General features: G+C 38.9%; 1 long non-coding RNA gene across 1 annotated transcript in view; it reads right to left on the reverse strand.

The window, feature by feature from the left end:
- LOC148051569 (uncharacterized) overlaps positions 1-16,163 on the reverse strand; it is a 294,965-nt gene extending 278,802 nt beyond the window's left edge. The window contains exon 1 of the long non-coding RNA XR_015699849.1: positions 16,062-16,163. This is a non-coding gene — a long non-coding RNA (uncharacterized LOC148051569). The remainder of the gene's footprint in view (positions 1-16,061) is intronic.
- Positions 16,164-18,645: the final 2,482 nt, after the last annotated feature.

An 18,645-nucleotide genomic window follows, 5' to 3' on the forward strand; every position in this document is an offset into this window, starting at 1 on the left:
CTCTCATACTCCATACAAGCCCTTTTATCATGCCAGTGTAAGTATCCATTGAGGGAGAGAGAGATCCAGCTGAAAAAACAGACCAGCCAAAAAAAAAAAAAAGTAAGTAGTTTTCAAGCAAATCAGCTCTCCAAATCGGCCTACATTAAGACGACCCACATACTTGAGCCTCTGCTATTGAAACCACTTTTCATACAACGGAGACAGCTATTGCTATTACAGATGTAAAACTTATTCTGAAATTAAAAATGTAAATGGCATCAAGTTGGTCATATTCTCAGGTCTAAATTCTAAATTAAGACTCCTACTTGCAACTCATAAGAAAGTAGCCTGTATATAAAGTATTATACCTATATAAAATAGAGCACACATGAAAGAGGTTTCATTGTTTTAACTTTCCACACTGTTAACATAGTACTATACATTTTTTAAATTATTATTCTGTTCTTAAAATGAGTTTTGTTAGTATTAGACTATCAAATGGGGGTCTAATTTTACTTTGCATGAAAAATAGATGCAATATGGATGAAGTCTCGGATGTAGTCCTCTCACGTAGACTAGCCAAACATTTGCTCAAAACACTTTTAAAACACGTTGCCTTTATATTCTGTAAGCTAGCTCTTAGAAATATTTTTGGACAGATTCTAGTAGCACTCCTTGCCCACCTGCCACTGAGAGCTACTATTTGTTGAGGGTCACAATTTCCATTGGGTCACCAGCTCTTGCACATCACTATTACATAGTGTTTTGTAGCTGCCAGATCTGAAGAGATTTTCATTTCCATGAGAAATCTTGATGACTGCCAGTACAGAAAAGCTGTAGGTCTGTGCTATCTATTTAGTGGTATCTGTCCAGTATCACAGGTCATAAAGTGTTTTCTCACGTTTGGAATGCTACTGTGTGACTTTGTTTTTCATAAAGCCTCCTGCTACCAGATTCTGCTCTACTGATGTCAATGCCTAACATCCCACTCCCTGCCTTAGTTCTTTCCTTTGTTGTTTTACAATTTATACATTTCAAGAGGAACACAGTCCATGCAAAAATACAATATTCAGCAAGTAGCTCTTACTGCACAGCATTACAGCATTAGCTGATGTCTTACCCCTCATACAGTGCTAACACAGTCAGTGAGAGAAAGAGAGAGAACAGCGCATAACAAGGAGAACGCATATATTGGCAGTCAGCTATATAGTGTATTAGCTAGGTGTTTGCATTCTCCCCTACACCTCTACTCTTTAGCTCTGTGAATTAAGAACTAGTACTAGATGGAGACATTGGAGATCACGACAGGGCCCTGGCTCTGTATTGTCTTACATATAGCACGCTCATCAACATACACGCACCTACAGTGGGTACCAGAAATGCTTTCACACAGCATGAGTTTGCAGACAAATAACGTCTGGACCAACTACGAGCATTAAGCCATGCGCATGCACGTACAGACACGCGCAATAAACCAAAAACCTGAAACATTAACATTTCAGTGGCAACAGAAGATGACGTGCCACTGGTAAAGACACAACTGTGAGCATCTTTCTCAAAATTACTTTTACTGTCCTCTCAAATGCCATGAGTAATTCCAAAATTCTTCCCAATCCTAAACAAACAGCTACAAGGCAAGAACAACAGTGCCAAATATTCAGTAGGTCTGGCAGAATGAAAATAATGACAGAAGCAGTTGCATTTCATCACTGTGTGCAACTATTATTTTACTAGTTTGTAAAAGCAAAAATTCTACAGATGCATCATTAAATTATGTTTTCTTTGGAATCATGCACGAAGTTGGCAAAGAATAAATAATAAAGTAATTTAATTATAGCAATATTAATTTCAAAATAGTTTCCAGCATCTGCATTGCTAAGAAGCATCTGAATGTCTCAGGTACCAGAAGCCAAATAGTTATCAATATTAATCACTTCCCTAGCACTGTTTTCCAATGACTTGTACATCCCACTAGTCAAGTTCTGAAAGAAATAAAGGACATGTTTGTCTAAAATTTATGATTGCTTATTTAGCCAACTTGTGTTCCAAATGGAAATTTACAGTATGATTCTTCTGCCTGATGCTACAAAATAAGACAGTGGAATAGTCAGTAGGACACATCATTAGGATTAGAGAGGTTTGACTTTTGTCCCAGGTCAACTAACGGCTTAAGGCATAACAGCAGGAAATTTGCCTCTCCTGTGATTCTGTCTCCTGTCCTTGAAAAGGGAAAATATTTACAAGATCCATTGAACTGCTCTTTGAAGCAGAGTTTAAACACCTCACGTTCCCATCCAACCTAATAGAAGGGCTGATCTCTTAAGATGTAGCACATCTTCCAACAAATATCATCCATTTCAATTTGCAAAACAACACAGTGGTGTGCAACAACCAGGGAACCAACCCACAGAGTTCACCTAAACCAAATCTGTGTTGTAGAAACAGTACCGCTTTGCATGACTTGGGAAAAAAAAGGAGGAAAAAAAAAAGGTTACATCAGCTTGAAAGAAAAATAAGTATATTGTTCATTCCCACAAAAAAGAAAAAAATCAACACCCCCCCACCCGTCAATAGAAAAATAGGTCAATAAGAAATGTCTGATCAATTTTGGTATTTGATTCCTTTATAAAATACTTTCATATCTATTGATGAGAATCATAATTAGTGCTTTAATAAGGTACTTGAAGAATAGCAGACATGAAATCTGCTGTTCTTATGACTGCATCACTGAATGTTGTTTTCAATGTAGCATAGGAAGAATGATGTGTAAACTCTGAAAAACTGCTCACAAAGATATGCAGGTGTTGTTTTCATGCAAACTACATTATGCATGGCACAAAACCAGAAGATCGGTTTAAATGTTTGAGAACATTTAACCAAAGTGTTCCTGAATCACTAAATGATAATTACTTCCAGAGATTACAGACCTCTTAAAAGAGCACTATCACCCCAAACCATCAGTAGTTGTACAGAGGCTAAAATGTAATGGCAAGGTTCAGCATTAAGGTGAATCTATTTTTGCATTTGTTGCAACGTAAAGCTAATAAATGAATGCTGTGAATTTGGGAGCAGTGAGAGATGCCATGTTATCTGACAGATTAGCATGTGAAGTAAATGAAACTGTCACACAGAGATGACTGCTAACAGAATCAAATTTAGATTTAAAATGAGCCCTGGAAATATCTCTTAGAAAAGCTTCAACAACGAAGAATTCACTGACTTCCCAGAGGGCAGGAGGTCACGTATTACACCAAATCAATCAGCTGTGCCCCTCCACTGAAATACAAGAAATGAAGAGCTAAAAGTGACTGAAATAAAAAGAAGTTCTTAAAAGAAAGAGTGAGACTCTGTAACTATGGTCATGGGTCACACCATTTAAAGACAGCAGAAGCACTATTCCAATCAGTGCAAGACGAGGTCCAGAGCGATCCATTTCTTTCAGAAGATCAGAGCACTCTTGTAAAGCTGCAGAAACCAGACATAATGCCCTTCTTTCATATCACAATAGGAAAAGTTCTTGTAACTCGGGCAAACCATGACTAAACCCAGAAATAGCTGCAAACAGAATGTAGCAACTAGTCTTCCTTATTTACCAGTAGTGACATGGTCATTTGTTTTGAAGAAAAGGTTACTATATTTTGAGCTATATATAGGTAAGAAATCACACTGCAAGGTTCTAAAATCTGAGCTTGATGGAAGGCTTTCCCAAACTTCTGACCAAAAGGGATAATGAGTATAACATAATAACAACAAACTACCATTATATACCAGGTTACTACACATACCACTGAAATCGCTGATTCATCAGCTCTGTTGCATCTGAGGGACATGAGGTTTGCTATAACCCCTATTTGGGATCAATCTCTAGCAAGAGAGATGGAGAAAGAGGCCTCCCAACACGGGTGGTCACTGCAGTCCATCTGGGCTTTGAAACAGCCAGGTACGCACCCTTCCCCTGAAAAAAGCAAAAGTAGGCCCCTCACACTGGAATGCACTGGAACCAGTTAACAGTTCATTAAAAAAAGCTATGTGTACACATGCACACACCTACACACAGATGATGGTTCATTCTGAGAGAATTTCTTCCCCGCACAACAAAAACATTTCAGTATAACTCTCCAAAATCCCTTACATGAAGTTCTTCTACTTGTGAGAAACAATTCCTTTAAGTGTTCCCCTCCTCAGCTATTCCCACAGAGCAAAGCGTATCTCCTTTCAACAAATTCATTTTTCTAAATTCATCTAGTCTACATTCTTTCCCTCTCCAAAAAACACTGGGCAGAGACTTTCAGAACTGTTTTGAGCACAGAATGCTGGACTGTTGTTGTAGAATTAAAGGGGAAAAGAAACCCAAACATGCCATTATATGGCTAAACTAATACTTGTTCAAAATGAATTAAACAACAAAGTGTTTTAATCTGTCAGTAAAGATCAGCCAGAACCCGTAGGATTTCAGCACAATGCAAACATCAGTGCTACTAGACAACCACCTTAGAAGACAACAGTGTAAATAGAGATTCTCTCTATATTCTGAATGTGCGCTGGTTGGTATCGTAAAAACATAAAGCTGCTTTGAACGAGCATCTTAGAATTCCTCCTGTGGCACAACATAGCCAGCTGCAGTCAATCAGCTCTATAGTATCTTTAATTTGTTGGATATAGAAGAATAAAGTAGGGTGCAGTGGGAAAAGAAGTAGAAAAGGCAGGCGCACACTACCCAACAGGAATCAGACAGTGTTGTAATAGCCTTTGCATCATTATGGCACGCTAGTCTAGGTTGTACAAGCCGCCCAAATTGCCTCCTGGCAGTTCTAGATACTTACGTAAGAGACCACAATCTTTCTTTTTTCTGACATTCAAGGATATCTGGCCTATGATTTTTCTTCCAATATTAAAAGCAAAATAGAAAGACCTAACTTAACTGAGAGTGTATATGAACAGAGGTAGTGCTGTTCTCAAGGTATTTTTGACTATACTTTAGCCAATGTTAAATGCTTTTGCAGCATTTTAAAGCATGACAAAGTTAAATTGTATATTTTTTGAATGTGGAAAAGTCACAACCGGCATTACAAAGAAGCTGAAAATCTGCGTATGTAAGCAGAAGTCATCACTGCTTAAGTCAGAATTATCTCTGTATCATCACACTTTTTCTTTGACTCAAATAAAAACCCTACATGATTCCAATGAGGCCTGAGTAGAAAGCATACAACAGTTACTAATATTTATAAACGTCTTCCCTAAAGACAAACTTAGGCAATTACTATGAAATAACCAAGATACCCAAATGATCCAAGTTATGAATACTAAATTTAAAATGGCAAGCTCTGCATTCAACATAAAAAAAACAGAAAATGAATATAGCAAGTTGTGTGCTATTAACAGACAATTTGTCTATTATTTATCTATTGGTTCTAAATATCATTGTTCAACCAGCTATTCCAAACTCATACTGAAATTTTTATGAAAGCCCACCACCATTAGGGAAATAGAGAAGAAAACAGGTAATAGCCCCCTAGGGTCCAATACATTTCTGACAATGGATTTTAAAACATATGCCAAGAATTAATGAGGCAGAAATGGAAACAGATTGGGTTAAGTTTGAAATAGCTTAAAGTGAAAGATACTTATTATAAATTATTTTTGTAGTTTGCTGAAATAAAAAGTAAAAAAAATTAACATTGAGGTAACAATACAGTTGTGATAAACTTGGTTCAAAAACAACTCCAGAAATGTATAATCACTGCAATTAAGAGGCCTGAGAAGAATACTGTCCAGGAGTTGTATATTTTAAGATTCTTAGAAGGATACTCTGGAGAGAAAAAAAAAAAAAAAGCAGGCATGCTTACTTAAAAAACTGTACCTTCTTTAGTTTTATCACCAATGCATTTCATTTACCTGAGCTACTAGTAATTCAATCAAAAAAAAAAAAAAGGTAATTTTGGCAAAGCATTTTAAAGACCTAATTTCCATCAGCTTCATGACATAAAATTTACTTATCCTCAGAAAATAACAACATCTTACAAAGATGAGTGTGAGAAATGATGTCCACATTACTGGCAATCTTTCTCAATAGGACATGTTCAATATGAGCAGATTGCCCCATGAATACAAAAGGGTCTACAGGCATTTGACAGAGTACCCAAAGAAATAAAGGATTCTTGAGGTTTCATAAGAGACAGAGAAGTCGCATCTTATGGATTTTGGACAAGGTGTTTGAGGTCAACAGGACAGGTGACATTCCTGACAGGTGTATTCATTACCATTTTCCATTTGTTTCTATTTCCTGATGAATGTACGTCTGTAACTTAGAGTATCACGTAAGTGTTCTGCTAACAGAGCATAACAGAAAGATTATAACAAAAAAAGCTGAATGTAATTTTTCAAAATTATCTTGACTAGACCTTATGAGCAGAAAGAAGAATACCACTACTAAAGCGTCACTCACCCCTTCCTGCAATTATAGCCATGGTTACTTCAAAGTATAAGGGTGCAATAAAATCCCTAGAAAAAGGTCAGAAAAGAAATCTTATTTAACTTTTTTTTTTTATGTTGACATACGTCAAAGTAGAAGTATTCTTTATGGAGACAGTTTAACACTGTATCCTTATTTAGAAAAGCAATTGGGTTTTGAACAGTTTTTGCATAGAAAGACTTGAATATGTAAACGTGTGTTTTCTTGGATACAGCTGAACCTCCCAAATCTTTCCCTTGGGACACTTCAACTTTCGTCAGTTTTGAAAATTCCATAGTCCTAAAATTCTTCATAAGCGTTCTCCTGCAGGATTGCAATAGGGAAGATCCATCTCTTAATTTGGTAGACTCTCCAATAGTCACAAGGAACCTGGACATACTGACCACGTGCCCACTAAAGAACAGGGCAGCTTCAGCATGGGAAACCACAGCATGGGTAAGTCTTTGTGAAGAACACAGTTTCAGAAGACTTTCATACCAAAGCTATTCCTTCTGAATAGTAAAGTATAATGAATCATAGAATCATTAAGGTTGGAAAAGACCCTTAAGATCATCGAGTCCAACCGTTAACCTAGGTTAACAGTGGACACTGCCAAGTCCACCACTAAACCATGTCCTCAAGCACCACGTCTACCCATCTCTTAAATACCTCCAGGGATGGAGACTCAACCACTTCCCTGGGCAGGCTGGTCCAATGCTTGACAACCCTTTTGGTGAAGAAGTTTTTCCTAATATCCAACCTAAACTTCCCCTGGCGCAGCTTGGGGCCATTTCCTCTTGTCCTATTGCTTGGTTACATGGGAGAAGAGACCAACCCCCACCTCGCTACAACCTCCTTTCAGGTAGTTGTAGAGAGCAAGGAGGTCTCCCCTCAGCCTGCTCTTCTCCAGACTAAACAACCCCAGCTCCCTCAGCTGCTCCTCATAAGACTTGTGCTCTAGACCCTTCACCAGCTTCCTTGCCTTTCTTTGGACATGCTCCAGCACCTCGATGTCCTTCTTGTAGTGAGAGGCCCAAAACTGAACACAGTACTCGAGGTGTGGCCTCACCAGTGCCAAATCCAGGGGCGCTATCACCTCCCTGGTCCTGCTGGCCACACTATTTCTCAACGCACTGCCAGCTCATATTCAGCCGCCTGTCAACCAACACCCCCAGGTCCTTTCCAGCCAGGCAGCTCTCCAGCCACTCCTCCCCAAGCCTGTAGCGTTGCATGGGGTTGTTGTGCCCCAAGTGCAGGACGCGGCACTGAGCCTTGTTGAACCTCATACAGTTGGGCCCGGTCCAACGATGCAGCCTGTCCAGGTCCCTCTGTAGGGCCTTCCTGCCCTCCAGCAGCTCGGCACCTCCACCCAACTTGGTGTCATCTGCAAACTTACTAAGGGTGCACTCAATCCCCTCATCCAGATCATGAATGAAGATATTGAACAGGACCGGCCCCAACATTGAGCCCTGGGGAACACCACTTGTGACCGGATAATGGATAAATTACAAAGTTCATGGTAATCTCAACTTGGTTGATTAAGCGCCAAATGCTCTTGGGACAAAGCCAAAGAATGAAGTTCCTAAAATTCAACTGCTTGTCCAACAGCACCAGATCATAAACATACGGCTGATATTATGACTAATGTCTTTGCAATTGCACCTATTTTCCATTAAGCCATTTAACAGGATCTAAGAGCTGGCTCAACAAGTAGATATTCCTCCCTAACTAACCAAAAGTATTACTTGAATATTAACTCTTCACTCAATTATTTAGCATAAATTGAGAGAATCTCTTCCAGTACGAAGAATCTGGCTGGTAATCAGGTTGCTATATAACCACTGAAGAGTCTCACAACTGCTAGTGCAGAAAATTCCAATTTACAGAACACAATTTTCCAGTGGAAGAACACTAAATTCAAACTTTTGAATGAAGCTGTATGTTGAAAAAACATACATTTCAATAGCTGTTCGAACTAAACATCTGATATAAATTTTTAACAATTGCCAGGAAAAGTGAGAATTTCCAGAAGAAATTAAGTCATTTTAAAACCCCCAAATACGTTACTGTTTGAAAAATAAACACGTAATTAAGGTGGGAAAGTAGCATTCCAAGTTTTCTTTAATTTTTCTGGGAGAAAGGGCTTTATGAAGGGCTACATCTTGGGGGGAAAAAGCCAAAAAGACTGGCCTAAAACTGACTAAGGTAATTGGAGGCTTTATGGAGGAAGCTACAGTCTATCAGGTTAGAACTAAATGCAAGTACAAAATTTAAATGTACTGTTAGAATTGACCAGGTTTACTTTAAAGAAAAAAAAGAAAAAAAACAAACCACACACCACCACATAACCCAACATTTTTCAAAATCAGTAAGACGTGCTTTGTGGTTTTTTCCTGGAGATGCAAACACTGATTAAAAAGAAAAACAAACACAATGAAAAAACCCCAGACTGCTGGCTTATATGGATGTTTCAATCTAAAAAGATACTTGAATCATTATACAGGGCTCACTCATTCATGTATTTGTTTGGTTTTGTGTTTTGTTTTTGTTTTGGGCTTTGTTTTTTTTTTTAACGTTTATGATTACAGTTATCTTACAAAGTCTTATCCCATATCTTTTCAGCACTTTTAATAGGTACACCAATGAAGCATCTACCTATTCTGTTAGATAAACAGAATGTCTTTTCCTGATGCAGACACATCAGTTAAAGCTTTAAACACTGACAATGTTAAACAGAAATTTGCCCAATTAGAGAAGTACTATTTGTAACACAATCGAAGTACTTTCTGTTTTGTAGTAGTAAAAATTATTTCAATCAATAGTATTATTTATCTAGCCTTCTTTCTGCTTCTCATAGGCTATATTCATTAAATTCTGTTCAGATCACAATAATATTTTCCATAAGGTATGTGGAGGGCTGGGTGTTATGCCATTAACGTGTAGCATAAATAGCATTTCTTCAGTACTGCCAGCATGATTTATATATAAAATTAAGGTTATCAAAACCAAGCTTCAACCTAGAAGCCTTAATTATTTTTTTAACCTATTAGAGTGTATCTTGTTATCTGATGTAACAAACAGTAACTTCTCTGCCAAAAGCCAGCCTTCAACACTTCCACCATTAGCGGACAATACTCTCTATGTGGTAGATTTCTCTGAAAGCTGTTTGAAGACATTGAAACTCATTTCCTGAAAATTCCTCGGAGAGAAGTGCTTAGCACTCATACTGGGGAAGCTGCCCTAAAGCAGTCTATAAAGTCTATAGCCAAATTCAATGACAATTTTCCCCAAGAATTTAATGGGAGAAAATTCTAGATGCCACCTGTCTACAAAAACATCATCACACACAAGAAGCATCCACACAAAGGAATGTGAACTAAAGTAAAAAACTGTGATAGCCTCAATAAAGCACCACAAAATAAAACCTGTTGTTTACTTTGGGATTTCTTTTATAAGCATAAATTTGATTTTTTTTTTTTTTTAAATGTCTCCTCACCAGCAAGAAACAACAATCTTGCCTCACCAAATGACCCTGGATTTCTACTTTTTTTTTTTTTGTTGTTCTATACTGGAATGAAAATTAGAGCTTGCAAATTCTTACATTAAAAAAAAAGTACAGGAACCACCCCTGGAAATCCAGTAAGTCAGTGTTAGAACATGGGAATAGAAAATTAAAATGGACACCTCAAAAAAAATAAATATCAATCAATCCTTTAGATTTAAGTTTCCTTGGTAATTTAGCCTCCAGGCATCATCTATTCTGAGAAAGGTGGCTAAGCCAATCTGGTACATATATGTAACTGTCTATTCTCTCATCAAAAACTCCATCCCTCATCTGATAAATATTGCCTATGAAAATCAACAAAACTAGTAAGTTTATATCAAACATAGGATTTCAGTGGAATGGTTATTCTTCATCAAGGAAAAAGGGAAAGTTGAGAAGCTCTATTCTAACTACTATATTTACACTTGGTTCATTTTGTCTCTATTTTCCCTCTAAACTGATCACTGTTCCACACAATACAAGTATTTTCTGGAGTCATGCGCGTCATCCAGACATTCTTTACTAACGCCCTGCATTCTGAAATTATTTTCAACAAAATTTTATAACATTCTCACATTACCCCATATTTTGTTATGCCACCTATTTTGTTCTTTTTAAAAAATTATTTAAACCACTACTTCCTCCTTTGAAGTGCATCAGTTACTATAGAAACAGTTGTGTATGCAAACCTGAGTTGAATGCACTAGCATAGAATAAAAAAATTTATCATTTGATTGAATAGGTTGAAATGTATAATTGGTGGATGGTAAGAATTCCTGTGTTGGCTAAAATTCATGCCTTGGCTAGAATCAATGAGGTGCAAATAGCGAAATGTTAAAAGGATGATACTAAAGAAACAAGTATCAATGTTTTAAGCATGCTTAATCCCATCTAATATTACCACTGAATTGTGTATTTTATTGAACTGCTCTTCCGGTGAGAGGATTTAAATGTAAAGATTCATTTCACTGCAGAAGTCCGAGTAATTCATCATTCCAGTAATTCTTATTAATTTAAAACTACTGGATCAATTTACTACAAGAAATTGTCTTGTGTTGATAAAAAGAAATGTATTGGGTCTAAGTTATCAACATTAGGATGTCTAAATTTTCTTTCGGTACTTCATACAAATTAAAGCAAGATCAGGCTGAGATTGTACAATTGATTTTTCACCAGTTCCTTCACAGGTTAATACATTAGATTTGCTTTTTAAATTTTCTACAGATATGTGTAGATATAAGCAAATGTAATGTATACACATACATACACACACAGAGGAATTATCATCTGCTTGTAAGTCATCCCTTGTCTTCCAGGATTATAAAAATTCACAATTAATTGACTTCCATAAGATGCTATAGCTGGTTCGAATTGCACCCAGTAGCATCTTAGCCAGTTCTACTTTAACAACTAATTACTACAAGGATTAGAAACCTATACTGAAAAAAAGGCTCTTAGAAGCTTGCTCCAGCCTTCAATACCCATAGGGGTTTTTACAGGTGACAGAAGCCTTTTAAACAGCCAAAATAAGAGCTGACAGCTCACCTTCTACCAAGAACACCGCTAACGAGCCTTTGACATTGTTTCTCTGTGCACTACAGACCCCCATTCTTCCAAAAACTGCTGCACCAAACCTCCTGTTCCGGTCTCCCCCACAACAGACTATAAATGACTGACCTCAGCTTTTTGCCAGTACTGTTCTATCATTCAAACATTCAAGCCAAGTTGAAGTTTTTAAATCCTATTTTCCTTATTTGTTTCACTCAGGAACTACTTAGAGTGAGATGATTAATTAATAATATTTGTGCTAAACTCAAAGAAAAATATCCCAGTGACTTCAAAGAGCTTTGAATCAGGCCCAAAGGGCTTAAATTGGATGTAATTTATTTCTGGACTTTTACTGACCCTCTGCACAGTGATGAATTTAACCTATCTTGAAATTATGAATAAAATAGGCCAAGGATATATATTTAATGGCTTTTTCAATTTGAAAATACAATGATAAATGGCATCTGTGTTTTGATCAATCATTTGGACATTTTTCTGAAATAATTTCTCAGTCTATATTATGTCCTATGTATTTTTTGTTTGTTTTTTTTTTTTTTTACATCAGTCAGTTATTTTTGAAGCAGTAGATGATATTGAGTATTATATGCTGATTAAAGAATACACATTCACTGTCACGCAAGTGACAATGACTTTAAATTTTAAGATTAGGCTAACTGATAAAAATAGAAGGGCATAATTCAGGAAACAATTATCCACCTAAGATGAGGGAGTTCTACAGACTTAATTAAAAAATGTACAGAATGCATTACTGTCAATTAGAGCACACCCTGTGCAATTCATTAAAGCCCTCTCCCCTGTGCAGAAGTGACAAACACTCCATTATGCACTGGAGAAATGAGGCAGAACACAAAGGGGTAATGTCAAATTAAAAAGGGACTGACCTGTTCATAGCACAAAATTATATTATTCAAAAATTAAGGAATCTGGACAAAAGGGATGAAACTAGAAGAGAAAAAAATGCCTAAGGAGAGGTCTAATTTGTTTACAGAGCAGTTAGGATGGAGATTTACTATGGTAATTAAGCTATTATTCAATGACAAAAAGAAAAAAAGAAGCAATTACTAAAGAAACCCCACTGACACTTGGCCTAAAAAGATACATACCTTGGTAAGGAAGAAAAAGGTGAAATAAACAGCAACAGAACTTTTTAAAAACTTTTATTTAAAATCAAATGAACCAAGTTAGACCTGTCATCTCTTCATTTGTCACTTTCCTAATCTTCTCCATATTCTTTTTGTACTCGACCAAAGTATCTCTCACTGTTCCCATACATACAAGTAGAGATACCTTTACATAGTTTGGAAGTACCTTCCCCATTTCCTTGTCCCTCTTTGACTATTTAGTTTCATTTACTGGTACTGTTTCGAAATATAAATGGAAAAAAGAACAAAGATTAATATTCTAGGTCCCATTCACGCAGTGCTAAAAAGCAGTTGAGCCGTTGAGCTCCTCGATTCAGGGACAGAAACTTTATAAATTTGCAATGGAGTCTTTTCTCAGCATGTATCTTCCACATACCCTAGCTCAATTCCAAGTAAGCAGCCGATTCCAATAAAAAGTAGTCTATTAGTACCAAGATGAGATTTTCCACTCCAACATATTTCCAAAGTCACGGTGAAGTTCATCTCGGTAACTTTACACCAGCTCCTTCCAAGCCAGCAAAGGGTGTGCACGTATCAAGCACAGCACCGAGGTGATGCTTACAATATAAACAGAAGTAAGTCCCATGTGAAAACCACGATGCAGCATAGGAAACTCCTGATCTCGAGCCCTTATGCTCTAAGCCTACCTTGCAAGTTATAAACATTATTGTCTATTACAAAATTCAAAGACCAATATTGATTGCTTATAATCATTTGCCTCTCTTGACTTAAAGCCTTAAAAGATTGTTTTGGCACTTTCCCTTCCTTTTGCATTTCACTTTTTTCTCCCAAAGCTATTCTATGCTTTTCAGTACCCTACTTGGACAAGTGATAATTGAAAAATTTTTCCTATATACAGATTTACACACAATCTGCTTAATTGTAGTTACAAACTCCAATACACAACTATGCAGGCAAAGGATGAATGGAAAAGAATGTAAGTTTCGTAACTTGCTTGTTACAAGCAGACACATTAGTTAAATTCCAATTAAAGGGTCAGTTTAATTAGACAGGGAATTGAATATGAGTGTCTAACTGCTATGACACCATGAAGGAGCGCATTCTCCTTTTATATATTCCAAAATACATCAAATGCAAATCAAAACAAATCAAGGGAGTGACAGTGATGCGTTACTTAGACGCACTCAAATTCAAGCCTAAGGAAAGAGATGCCGAAGCTGATCAGTTCCATTGTATTGCTAGTTCAGGTAATGGGTCCCACGCTATGCAAGCAAGCCTCTCAATAGGTCCTATAGTCAGGGACAACTAACTACAAATTGGAGAGGAGGAGGAGAACACCTTTCTTTAAGACCTCTCTCAAAACAAAAGCAATTATTTTTCAATTCAAAAATGTAACAACTAGCCAAGCTACATGAAACAACACTGGAGTATTGCACAACATTCTCTTCCTGAATCCTCACGTCAACTTTCACGACAGGTAACGATAGCCAGATTTACCAAAACCATTTCTAACACTGCAACATAACCAGGTCAAATATAAATCCTTGCTATCTATACCACACCAGCTATTTTGACCATACCACAGGTCAAGGTTCAGCATCTCGTACCTCCCATCTTCAACACCATAATTTCTGTAGCAACAGCACTGCAGCCTTGCACGTGGATATTAGAAGCAACTTCAGTATAGACTACACCTGTAAACTCAGTCTTTAGCTTGTCTCACTCACATTCAGATTGTGCAGAGGAAAAAGGTAAGTTTGAACCAGAAGCAAAGTAGTGCTCTATGTTTTCAACTTCACTGATTCCAAGTCAGATAGGTAAACAGCCTGATAAAGTCAGTATTTTCCATTGGCCTTTGACCACTAATGAACAGACTGGAATCTAAAAAAAAAAAAAAAAAAAACAACACACGGGGGGGAGGGGTAAAATCACATCTACTTTTCTGAAGTGACTATTATAAATGCATACACCTAGGTGTAACCACATTCTTCCTCTCTCTACTTTTTTCCTCTGACCTAGCCATGACTCAGATTTACCAAGAGCACAGTGAGACTGCAGCTGGTTCTTACACATCCCCCAAAAAGCTGAGGCTAAGCTACTTAATTAGCCTATGTTAAGTAAGCACTTAATGAAAATGAATGTTGAGGACACATTGCTCAGAGCGGAAGCTGTATTACCGAGTTAAAAGTATATCAAAAGCAAAAGTATTACTCATTTTCTCACAGCAGAAGTTTTCCAGCTGTAATATTGCGGTGGGTGTCATATTTCAGCATGTCAAAGATCAATAAACAATTTAGAACAAGAGCAATCAGTTCCTTAATCTGCCATAGTCCAGCCATTTAGCATTCTAGGGCCATATGCAGTACTCCTAACAAAAGTAGTCTCCTGTAAAACAGTTAACCCTCAGGTCAGTTCCAATAGGCAGCAATATAGGAACAACTTGAAATGCTTATCTCTGGTGAAACTTCACAAAACCTGAAGTGGCTTCATTTTGCTACCATCTTCCAGGAACCACTGTATCACTAAAAAGCTTCAAGTCTGCTCAATCACTGTTTAATCATTTATTCCAGGCAAATTTAAATTAAAAAAAAAAAAATCTAATTTCTTTTTTCAGCTAATCACTGTAAACGATGAATTATTTTCATTATGCGTAAACTAACGAGAATGATCAGAACCTCCTCTGAGTCTCATTTGTTTATATTTAATGAAATTTAAATGCATAAGGATTACAAAAAGGACGCTTTTTACAACACTGATCAGGGACACAAGATTCATACAACACAATTGCATTCCTCACTTCTTACTAGCTTCTCACTGCAGTTCGAAAACATGAGAAAAATCTTTTTTTTCTCCTCTTCCAAGCAGTTATGCCTCCAAGTACCAAAAACACTGCTCCCAAAAACTTCGAACACTTCATGGACGGCCCAAGTCCGTTCTACTTACTACATACAGAAAAGTATTTTATTCTCTCCTAACACTGAATTCCTAATTTCCAGGTCTTGACTGGAAGCTCAGTAACAAAGCCCTTGTAATAAATCCCTGGGAATTTTATCCACCTCGCTCCGAACGCCCAACTCTTCCCCACTCGAGATGCCTCTCCGGCAACGGGGCGGCAGCCTGTTTGGGGAGGGCATTTTGTGCCCCTTCCCACCGGGTACTAGAGCAGCCCCTTTGTGTCACCACGACACCGGTGCCCTTCGGCAAACACCCCCAACAGCTGAAGGGGCGGGTGTGCAACCACCCGCCGACCCCGCTCCTCGCAGGAAGGAGGCGCGAGCGCGGCAGGGCTCCCTTTTTGCTAAAACTTTGCCAGGTAAAACTACCACCCTAGAATACTGGGAGACCCTTCCCGCTAGCTGTTACCCCAATCGCCGCTCTCTCTCCCCTCGGTGGGTTATTCTCATCCACCTACCGTTGTGTTTTTTCCGATTTGGTCGCCTTTTGATGACTTTAAATCGTCCGGGTTTATTACTGCCTTTAACCCCCTAGCCTGACAGGCGACACGAGGCGGCTCACCTGCCCGTGGCTCACTACGAGTCACCGGCAGGAGGGCGGGGGTGGCTTCGGCTCTGCCCGTCCCCCCCGGAGCTCACACGGCCCCGGGGCGCCGCGGGCGGGAAGGCGGCGCGGACCGCGCTCGCTGCCGGGACGCCGGCGGCGGGGAGCTCGGCAGCGCGCGGCCGTTGGGCGGGAAGCCGCCCGCTCTGCCCCGCGCCAGCCCTGTCAGGGGAAGCAGCGAGGGGCGGCTGCTGCGTCCCTGATGCGTCGCTGCGGATTTCTCCGCTTTCGGAGCCGGGCAGCTTTAGCTCGCGGTGGATTCAGACCCATCTTTCTGGGATTCGGAGGGCCTGTGCTCCTGCGGTGCTTGCTGCCATGGCGGGGCACCCCAGCTCGGGGTCCCTCTCAGCCAGCCTTTCTCTCTCGGCTGTGCTGTACAGGCCACCACAGGGGACACCACCACCCGGTGTCAGCTCCTCCACGCATGAGACACACCACCTTCACCCCCTCAAACTCTCCAAAGCTGTCGTACACCATCTTCCTTAGGCCACATACCGGAGCTAAGCGCTCTACATTGGTTTGTAGGAGCATTTGTTGCAATATGAGTAACTGCTGAACTTTGGGCAGGTAATTATAATGGTTTATCTTTCGTCTACAAAATAACGCACAGTCTTTGCTAGCTGGAAAAGCAATCAAATTCGTAGTACATTATTTTCTCAGTTTGAAAGGTTGTTCTAGCATGAACTAAGACACAAGAGAAGTCAGGCTGAATTGATACCATACAATTTTAAGATACTTGGAAAATTAGTGACAATGCTCCAACCCTGGCTGACGTGATAGTAGAAGAACCACAAGTGCCACATTAACTAAGCGTAGGCTTCAACATCTCATTCCGTTCAGCACCTAGTAACCAATGGCTGTCGTTTACAAACCCATACATAAACCAGATATCTGCTGTTTTTATCAAAGCTACAAGAGTGTTTTCACAAGCTGTTTCTAAAACTGTTTTCACACAATGGGGTCTTTAAATTGTCTTAATCTTGCCAGGCCAGAGAGGCTGTGAATACAACTGTTTTATTTGGTTAGAACAGTAATCCTGTACTAGTAATAAAACATACTATTTGTATCTTGCTGAATCCACTGCGAAACATCTAGTATTTCCTGTATCGAGTTACAGTCAATCGTTCTCATGTGAGTGTTTAGAAGTTATAGGCACTTTAAAAGTAATTTTGGGTAATACCTCCTGTGACTGTTTAATGCCCGTGTTTCCCCCAGTGCTTGCTCCAGGTGCCTTCTCATTCTGCCTGAGAACTGAAAGACACTCCTTCCAACTCCTTCCGTGTATACACAGCTAACTAACCCAAAACTTCAGCTCCTCCAATATTCTTACCTGCTGCTGATTAAACACCACGAAGCCCAAGAGCAACAAAGCACTTGCTGTTAAATAGCTTTTATGAAGTCCTCTCACACCATGCTTTAGCTAGTTTAACAATCAGAATTTTACCGTTTCATCAATTAAACTATGTGACTATTCACAATATAGTAATAGCCAATTAGTTACAATCTCTACACTACGATACTGTTTGTCTCTCGGAACAATCCTCTAAAATAAAAGTGAGATTTTGCTCAACTTAGAGACTACCTGTTACTCAACCTGTTTCTTCTCCTGAAGAATATTACAACGTATAGTGTAATCTTAGGAGATCTGATCTCACTCTGCACAACCATTCAGATCTCCCTTCTTTGCACACCTTACACTGCTGGTGTCTGTAAGAATACATCCATAACAATACACAATACAAGCATTCACGATCCTAGCATAACAGGGGGGAAAAAAAGGAAAAAAAAAAAATGTAGTCTGATTTCCGTGATTTTAAATGCAGAGTGGAACTGGCACATTGTGACAGATGCACTCCTCCTGTTTGAGCTAACCGAACTTCGGTCCAGGCAGATGCCCAGCAAGTAGGCCTAATCAAAGTTAATCCTATGGTGAGAGGCTATCAGTGAGAACTCAGGACCAAACCCAAAAAAAGCAGTTTGGCTGGAGACTGGGCTGATAAGTGGCCAAAACCACATGAATACAGGGGAAAATCTGACTACAAATCAACCAATTTATGCTATAAATATCTGCAGTCATCAGGGCCTGCTGATCTCTCCCTCCAGAGCAGCTGGCTGCGTGGCGGTCATCTTCCCTTGAGCATGGACGCCTCTCAAGGTTACCCCTCGAGGCCGAGAGATCCCTTACCCGACACCAAACAATCGATGAGTCGGTAAGTGACATTTTTTGCATGTAACATTTAAGATACATACAGTAAGCTTAAGTGATAATCTTTGTATCCCATACTAACTTTAAGCATAGTAGAGTATTCACTACCCATCCATCTGGACTTATTAAATATTTTACATGCCTAAACTTACTGATTAGAACTCAATAAACTAACTACTAGATCAGATCTGAGTGATCTGACTCTTCTGCGACACACATAAAGAGAATTTCA

This window comes from Nipponia nippon, unplaced genomic scaffold (assembly GCF_047370975.1).
Source record: "Nipponia nippon isolate SJK-2023a ecotype South Korea unplaced genomic scaffold, ASM4737097v1 scaffold_6, whole genome shotgun sequence".
NCBI lineage: Eukaryota > Metazoa > Chordata > Aves > Pelecaniformes > Threskiornithidae > Nipponia > Nipponia nippon.